Here is a 9,413-nt window from a genome sequence, read left to right as displayed (position 1 = left end):
CAACCAGGTTCTGGGCTTGCACACAGCAAAGAGACATGTTAACTACGGTGCCCTGCACAGGCGGTGTGTGGGTGAGAAATTTCCCTGCCCCTCACCTCTGAAGGACTGAGGACTGCGCGTGATGAGGAGAAATTCCGGCGGGGGCGGGGGGTGGGAACAAGGGAAGAATAATGTGTGGGGAGATAGGCATGCAAAAGGGTGAAAGGCTGGGGAGTATCCAGGGCGGCTCCAGGGAGAGGCGTGGTGGCTCAGGGGGCTGGCTAGCTTGGCACCGCGTCTAGCCGGACTTTCTAGACGGTGACTGTGGGAGTGCACCGAGGGGCCTCGACGACTTCTCTGCCAGGGTTATACACAGACTGGAGTGGGAAGCTCCAGCCGGGTGCCCTGAGCGCTTGGTCTTCCGGACCGAGACGACGGAAGCCCCGCCCCACCGCTCCTCTCCTCACCCCGCCCGGGCCCCGCCCCCGCCGCTTCCCATCGCTTCCCAGCGCCCTTCCCGTCCGCTCCTGGCTCCAAGCTCAAACTAGGCTCGGCGGCAGTGGGGGCGCGCAGGCGCGGCTGGCGGGTGGCAGAGCGCGGAGTAGCGGCGCGTATCGCGCGGTGAGTGAGGTGGCCGCGCGGGGCTCGTACCTGGGGAACGTGGTTGGGGCCGTGCGTTCCGGGAAGGATCCGGGTGTGCGCGGCTGCCTGCCCCGGGAACCTTCGGTTCTGGGAGGAGAAATCGGCCAGACGTGCGGCAGCAGGGTTGGCCGCGCTGCCTGAGGGTGTCCGACCCGGCCGCGTGGGGAGCGGAGTGCGCGGTGGCGGGAGTGTGGCGGGTGTGTGTGAGGAGAAAAATTGAAGGAAAGGGCTCCAGGGGCTGGAAGTCCGTACTCAGGCTTGGCAGGACCGGGAGGCTCGCCAAGGGCGCTGGAGGGTGTCCCAGCTTCAAGTTCAGTACCCGCCGCTTGGTGCCCCTGAGCGGCGTCCCCGGGCCCATCCCTTCCCCCGCGCTGCGGTCTCAGAGTGCAGAGTTGCCAGGAACTTGACTCGTCGCGGGGGAGAGGATTTTGGGGAAGTGGGCTGTCGCCCCAGGCTAGTGCCATGGAGGGCGTGGCGTTCGTGTGACTTTCCTTCACCCCGCCCCGGGAATGTGTCCGTCTTCTGGTACATTGTGCTCATGGACATTTTAACAAAGGCTTTGACTGTTTTCTAGGCAGTGGCGGGTGACAGCGGGGCGGGTCAGTGGAGGGGTGGCGTACGAGGTCGCGGTGCGGTCCTGGGGGGCGGGGGAGCGAGGTGGGGCAGGCGTGGGGGTAGTGGAAGGAAGGGAACAACCTCCTGTCTCAGCTTTTTCTTTCTTCCTGGCCCGCTGATTTTGGTCGGTGGCAGGAACAGCCTCGAGAGGAATATGATTGGAAATTAGTGTGTGTGTTCAGGCTCTTGGCTGCAGCCACTTGGTTTTGTAATTGTGCTGTTGATGTATTTTCTAAGTGTCCCTTCAGGAGAAAAGCGAAACTAATGGAATTTAAGACACAATAATTGAACGAAAGGGTGAAGAGGTGGAGTGTCAAAACTTAGAGCTAAATTAATGCCCTGTGATAGTCATAGTATAAATAAAGTCAGACTTTGAAGGATGTGAAGGTGCCCAAGTCAGGTAAGTGAAAAGTTGATTAGGGTGCTGTTGATTGTTTCAATCAAGAGTGGGTTATTGGATATATGTGTGTGGAGGTGTTGCCAAGTTCTTGGGCAGACTCACTATAGAACCCTTAAAAATGATAAAACACTAAGACAAATATTGTAATATTGGGTAAGGTTCCAAGGCTTTCATTTTCAAACTTAGGATCTTTATGAAAGGTAGTATATGTGTTCCCAAGCATAGATGTTGATATTTTTACTCATTTGTTTAACTTAAAACAACAAAACAAACTGAACTTCTTCCTTCTCCACCCCTTTCCCTTGATTGTGAATCCTGTTTTATAAACATTTACTTTCAGGTCTGAAGTGTGTTTAAAGACACAACTCCATTCATATCCCCCCCACCCCCGCATGAAGTGAATAGGATTTCTTCTTGTGTTATTGTCATTTTACTCTTTTTCTTGTTATTTTAAGTTAAATGCCACTAACATTACCAAATTTGGGGAGGGAGGTGTTAGGGATGCCTTTTCCCTTTTCCAATGCCTGATGAACTCCTTTTCATCCTTTTGGACTCAGCCCAATTCACGTCTTTGCCAAAATTTGCCAACTCCCCCAGAATGAATTAATCTCTCCCTTTTCTGATACCACTGGCCTTATTTCTCTCTTGCTACTAGAACCTTGGTCTTCTATGTTACCCCAATACCTAGGGCTGCTGGGTAGGTACTGAGTGCCTCATAAATGCACTTATAGTTAGATATTAATAAATGCTGTTCAAAAGATGATAATTCATATTGCATAAAGTACATGAGATAATAGAAGAAATTCAGAATGCTGAAATTATTTACTATTTGAACAACATTTTGAATGTGGGTAAGAAATAAGTATGGAAATATGTTGCGATGTATTGGTCTGTGGTTTATCCTTCTAAAAGAGGTGCAAAAGTTTTGCAGGTAGAGGCAAAATGGGCGTCAGAAAAAGGCCAGATTTTAAAAAGGTCAGCTTCTGATACTGAAGTTAGTGATAAGTCAACATGAAACACAAGATTAATCATTTGTAGAAAGACACACATAGGGTGCTGTGGGAATTTAGGAATTGACAAGTGAATCAAGCTGGCCACGTGGTATTCTCTGAAGGCTAATATAACTAAAGAAACTGTAACCCATTAGACCAATTAGAGAGACTAATCAGTTGTATTATACTCCTAAATCTTAAGGTGGTTTCAGCATTTGAGTCTCTTCACGTTATAGTGCCCTCGATAGGCTTGGCCTGAGTATTTCTGCCAGCCTGTCTTGGACATCTCTCTTAACTCCAGCAGCATCATTGGCCTTCCAGTCACCTCTGGCTTTAAACAGGAATTACCTTCCTCTTGCTCCTTACCACTGAAACTCATCACTCCCACACCTAGCTTTCATCTCCTGAATGGATTTACCCATTGGAGAGAATATCATGAGCAAATGCTCACTCAATTTTTAAGTGAATAGAATTGATACTTTAGTTTGAAAAAATGAGTCAGGATTGGCTACTTGGTTAGTCCAGGTTTCTGTGCCTGCAAAGTAGAGATCCTATCCTAGCTATCAGTAACTTCTGTTTTTCTCCCCTCACTTAATTTGTCCCCTCTTCACCTAAATGTGAAAGCACTTTTTCTCCATGTCACTTTTTTTAATAACATTAACCATTGTTCCCTCCAAAACACTTCACGTTAGTGCCTGGTTTTTATGAGTAACACTTGGGATGAGTAGAGTCCATAAAACTTCTTTTTAAAAAAAGTTCTACATCCTCTGTGGTCTTTAGACTGACTGACTGAAAAAACTATTCCAAATCACTGTGATTAAGGCTTCCTTCTTAAAACTTTCCTCACCTAGACTTCCTCCCCATATTTTCCTCTAATTCTTTGGTCAACCTCAGCTGAGGAGTCTTCTTAGCGTTCTATACAAGACTCTTTCTCACTCTTTACAGGAGACAATAATACGGTGGTCAAGGGCGTGGGTCAAGGGTCAATTTGGAGGCAAGATGTTCAACTTCGTTCTCTAAGGGTCAGTTTCTTCATCTGTAAAAATGATAATTATCATACTAACCTGATAAGGGAGATTGGGCGTATTAACAGCTTATCATAATATCTAGCACATACTAATTGTCCTAAAAATGGAAGCTATTGTTATTTGTAATTGCTGTTTCTTATCAGAAATATAATTTCAGTAGCCATTAACTTCAAAATGTGGATGTATTGACATCCTCTACTCTGTTCGAGCTTCAGTCCTGTATTTGTAGATTCCTCTCATATATCTGAAACAGATGGCTTAGCACAGTGGTTCTCAAACATCAGCGTGCACAATAAATCGCAAGAGTGTGCATATTTCTGGGCCTCATCCCCCGAGTTTCTGATGTCTGGGATGGGACTTGAGAATTTTTATTTCTAACAAGTTTCCAAGTGATAGTGATGCTGCTGGCCCTTGGATCGCACTGAATGGCACTGGTCTAGATGGCATCCAGACAAGTTGCCAGGGAGGAGATCAAAAGACCTAAAAGTCATCAAAGTTAAGAGAGGAGAGTGCTTGAAGGTGGTAGTATCAGATACCATGTGAAGTTTGGAAAGGATAGAACTAAGAGAACACAGCTGTTTTTGGTGACCAGGAGCCTTTTTGGTTTTGGTGTGTCAGGTGCAGAGGGTTGATTTAATTGTACTCCTCAGTTGGTGGAATATTACCATTATTGTGACCAGAAAAACATATGGCAGGTATTTGAGGAAGTGGTTCTTTATCTGGGGTGTGTATTAGACTCTTTTAGGGAGCTGTTTTCACCAACATACTTATGTTTGGTACTCGTCCCTGCCCCAGTGTAAACCCATCAGATCAGAATTTCAGAGCGCGGAACCTGGGCATGAAAAAATTCCAGGAGATGTTGATGTGCACCCTGGTTAAGAACCACTTTTTTGAACAATGATGGTCAAGAAGTGGAAACAGTGAAAATAGATTGATTTTTGGTAAATTGTTACTGAAGGGAGAAGGGAAGAAAAAAACCTGGAGTTTGAGAATTTTAAGGGATCAAGAAAAAGAGTGAGTAAATAGAGGTGAAAAGCCTGCTGGAGCAGGGAAGTGATTGAAGGTGTAATGCTAAGGGAATATAATTGATGAAATAGAGTACTGGAGCTGGAGAACAGGAGAGCATGGAATCAGGGATGCCAAGAGAAGAGGGGAGAAAAGAATGAGTGAAGAAAAATAAATTTAAAGATAGAGAGGGGCTGGCCCCATGGCTTAGCGGTTAAGTGCATGTGCTCTGCTCCTGGCGGCCCGGGTTCGGATCCTGGGTGTGCACTGAGGCGCTGCTTGTCCAGCCATGCTGAGGTGGCGTCCCACATACAGCATCTAAGAAGGGTGTGCAACTATGACATACAACTATCTACTGGGGCTTTGGGGAAAAAGAAAGAGGAGGAGGATTGGCAATAGATGTTAGCTCAGGGCTGGTCTTCATCAGCAAAAAGAGGAGGATTGGCATGGATGTTAGCCCAGGGCTGATCTTCCTCACAAAAACAAAAATAAATAAAAAGATAATAAAAAAGTAAAGGTAGAGAGGAGAGAAGCTGAAGGAACGCTCTTTAAGGGAGGTTTGTTTGCACACTACTATTCTTCCATGGAACTTTTAATAGTCCAGGAACCCTGTGGATTTTTCAAGTTTAATAGTGCTGATAAATAAACTAGCAATTACAGCTACCTCTAATGGTTACACAGTTGTGTTTTTTCACAACTTCTCATTTAGAAGAATTTTTTTGCAATTAAGTCTAGACATGCTGTACTGTAATGCTGTTGCCCCAGCCCTTGCCATAAGATTGATGTCTTTTTTTTTTTTTTTTTTTTTGGTGAGCCCTGAGCTAACATCCATGCCAATCCTCCTCTTTTTGCTGAGGCAGACTGGCCCTGGGCTAACATCTGTGCCTGTCTTCCTCCACTTTATATGGGACACTGCCACAGCATGGACTGACAAACGGTGCATTGGTGTGCGCCCGGGATCCGAACCCTGGCCGCCAGCAGCGGAGCGCGCACACTTAACTGCTATGCCACGGGGCTGGCCTTGACATAAGTTTTTATATGATTATCATTCAACAGATATTTGTGTGCCTCTCAATTGCCAGACATTGTTCTAAGCACTGAGGATAAACAGTGAATAAAAGTTGTATTTTATTAGAATTTTTGTCTTTAAGGAGCTTATATCCTATTCGAGGGAGGCAGATAATTAAATATGTAAAATATAAGATCTCTCTCTATATATATATGTAGAGAGAGAGATGTATATTAAGTTATATGGTGTTGCATTCTTTGGAGAAATACAAAGCAGGGAAGGTGAATAGTGGAGCATCTATAGGTATAGGTGAATAGGATGTGTTGGAGGGTGATGATCAGGAAAGACTTTGCTGTTAGCAAAGACTTGTGAGAGATGAGAGAACCATTTATTTGGAGGAAGAGCTTTCTAGGCATAGAGAACAGCAAGTGCAAAGGTCCTGAGGTGGGACCTTTTTGAGACCTTTTTGCTAGGAATCACAAAACAGTCCTTGTGAGTAGCATGAATGAGGGGGGATGAATAATAAAAAGGGTCAGATAAGTAAGAAGGTGTGTTGGAGGGTAAGAAGATCATGTAGGGCTATTCAGTTCATTATGGGAGGACATTATAAGGATGTTGAGTGAGAAGGAAAGGCATGGAGACTTTAGAGAGAAAAGTGATCGGATCTGATTTCTGTTTTGTAAGGATCAATCTGAGTGCTTTGTGGAGACTAGATTGCAAGGGGAGCAAGAACAGAAGAGAGACCAATTAAAAGAGATTGTGGTGGCTTGGACCAAGGTAGTGTAATGCTGGAGGTATAAGAGATCAGATTTCCTGCTCACTTATTGGAAGGGAAATGTGACAAAGGATGATGCCAAGGATTTTGATCTGAGCAACTGGAAAGATGGAGTAGCTGTTTAGTGAAACATGGAAGATTTCAGGAAAAGAAACTTCGAGAGAAAGAAGACCAAGAATTCAGTACTAGGCATGCTGAGTTCAAGATGACTATTTGATATCCAGGTGGAATTCAGGAGAGACGTATGGGTGGATAGGAAGCTCTGGGAATGGATCAAATCATTACGAGGGAAGAGAAGAGGTCGCTCCTTTTCTTTTCGGAAAAAAACTAATGAACTATTTTTTAGAGCATTTTAGGTTTGCAGCAAAATTGAGCAGAAAGTACAGAGAGTTCCTGTATACCCCTGTCCCCAGACATACACAACCTCCCCCACTATCAACATCTTGCAACACAGTGGTACATTTGTTATAAGCAATGAACGTACATGGACACATCATTATTACCTAAAGTCCATAGTATGCATTAGGGTTCACTGTTGGTGGTATACATTTCATGAGTTTGGACAAATGTTTAATGACATGTATCTACCATTATAGTATCATACAGAATAGTTTCACTGCCCTAAAAATCCTCTGTGCTCTGCCTATTCATCCCTGGCAACCCTGATCTTTTTACTGTTTCCATAGTTTTTACCTTTTCTACAATGTCATATTGTTGGAATTACACAGTATGTGGGCTTTTCATACTGGCTTATTTCACTTAGCAATATGCATTTAATTTTTCTCCCTGTCTTTTCATAGCTTGATAGCTCATTTCTTTTCACCCTTGAATAATAGTCCATTGTCTGGATATACTGCAATTTATTTATCTATTAACCTACTGAAAGACATCTTGGTTGATTCCAGGTTTTGGCAATTGTGAATAAAGCTGCTATAAATATCTATATGCAGGTTTTTGTGTGGACATAATTTTTCAACTCCTTTGGGAAAATACCAAGGAGCACAATTGCTGGATTGTATGGTAAGAATATGTTGAGGTTTTTAAGAAACTGACAGACTGTGTTCCAGAGTGGCTATACATCTTTGCATCCCCACCCACGATGAATGAGGATGCCTGTTGCTCCACGTCTTCTTGCAGTATTTGGCTTTGTCGGTGTTGTGGATTTTGGCTGTTCAAATAGGTGTGTAGTGGTATTTCATTGTTGTTTTAATTTGAAATTCACTAATGAGGTATGGTATTGAACATCTTTTCATATGCTTACTTGCCATCTGTATATCTTCTTCGATGAGGCATCTATTCAAGTCTTTTACCCATTTTTTAATCAGGTTGTTCATTTTCTTATTATTGAGTTTTAAGAGTTCTTTGTATATTTTATATAACACTCCTTTATCAGATATCTATTTTGTGAATATTTCCTCTCAGTCTGTGGCTTGGCTTCTCATCCTTTTGACATTGTCTTGCACAGAGCAGAAGTTTTAAATTTTAATGAAATCCAACTTATCATTTATTCCACAGATTATGCCTTTAGTGTTGTATATGAAAGTTATTGCCATATCCAAGGTCAATTAGGTTTTCTCTTATGTATTCTCCCGGGAGTTTTATAGCTTTGCATTTTACATTTAGTCTGTGATCCATTTTGAGTTTAATTTTGTTAAGGGTGTAAGGTCTGTGTCTAGATTCATTTTTTTTTTTTTTTGTAAGTGGATGTCCAGTTGTTTCCAGCACCATTTGGTAAAAAGACTGTCTTTGCTGCGTTGTATTGCCTTTGCTCCTTGTCAATGATCAGTTGACTATATTTATGTGGGTCTATTTCTGGGCTCTCTATTCTATTCCATTAATCTATTTGTATTCTTTCACCAATACCACACTCTCTTGATTACTGTACCTTTATAATAAGTCTGTAAATAGAGTAGTGTCAGTCTCCTAACTTTGTTCTCCTCCTTCAATATTGAGTTGGCTATCCTGGGATTTTGGCTCTCCGTATAAATTTTGGAATAAGTTTGTTGATATCCACAAAATAACTTGCTATTATTTTGATTGGGATTGCATTGAATCTATCAATGAACTTGGGAAGAACTGAAACCTGACAATATTAAGTCTTTATATCCATGAACATGAATATTTCTCTATTTAATTCTTTTTTGATATCTTTCATCACAATTTTGTAGTTTTCCTTGTATAGATTTTGTACATATTTTGTTAGATTTATGTGTAAGTAATGTGTTTTGGAGGGTGCTAAGGTAAATGGTAATGTATTTTTAATTTCAAATTCCACTTATTTATTGCTAGTATATAGGAGAGTGATTAACTTTTGTATATTAATCTTGTAGCCTGCAACATTGCTGTAATTGCTTATTCCAGGAATTTTTTTATTGATTCTTTTGAATTTTCTACATTGACAATAATGTCATCTGTGAACAAAGACAGTTTGATTTCTTACCTCCCAATCTGTATAACTTTTATTTCCTTTTCCTGTCTTATTGCATTAGCTAGGACTTTCAGTATTATGTTGAAAAGGAGTAGTGAAAGGGGACATTATTGCGTTGTTCATGATCTTAGTGGGAAAGCTTTGAGTTTCTCACTATTAAGTATGATGTTAGCTGTAGGTTTTTTGTAGATGTTCTCAAGTTGAGGAGGTTCTCCTCTATTCCAAACTTGCTGTGAGTTTTTAATCATGATTGGAGTTGGATTTTGACAAATCCTTTTTCTGCATCTATTGATGTGATCATGTGATTTTTCTTCATGTGATGGATTACATTAATGATCTTCAAATGTTGAACTAGCAATGCGTACCTGGGATAAATCCCACTTGGTTGTGGTGTATAATTCTTTTTATACATTGTTGGATTTGATTTGCTAATCTTTTGTTGAAGATTTGCGTGCATGTTCATGAGCAATGTTGGTCTGTAGTTTTCTTGTAATGTCTTTGTCTGGTTTTGGTATTAGGGTAATTCTGGCATCATGAATT

At 42.1% G+C, this 9,413-nt stretch overlaps 1 protein-coding gene across 2 annotated transcripts in view; it reads left to right on the top strand.

Annotated features, from left to right (window-relative positions):
* Positions 1-264: 264 nt before the first annotated feature.
* The window catches only part of PRRG1 (proline rich and Gla domain 1), a 139,928-nt gene continuing 130,779 nt past the window's right edge, over positions 265-9,413 (top strand). The window contains exon 1 of one of the 2 annotated variants that reach the window (XM_004435052.3): positions 265-600. The gene's annotated coding sequence lies outside the window, so the exon portion shown is untranslated. Of the gene's footprint in view, positions 601-1,311; positions 1,637-9,413 lie in introns of those variants that run through there. The other variant, XM_087427156.1, reaches the window with a different exon arrangement.

The sequence above is a fragment of the Ceratotherium simum genome, chromosome X, assembly GCF_057802395.1.
Source record: "Ceratotherium simum simum isolate JZ-2026a chromosome X, ASM5780239v1, whole genome shotgun sequence".
Taxonomy (NCBI): Eukaryota; Metazoa; Chordata; class Mammalia; order Perissodactyla; family Rhinocerotidae; genus Ceratotherium; species Ceratotherium simum.
The sequence above is the reverse complement of the archived record's forward strand: the minus strand, read 5'-3'. Positions and strand labels throughout refer to the sequence as shown.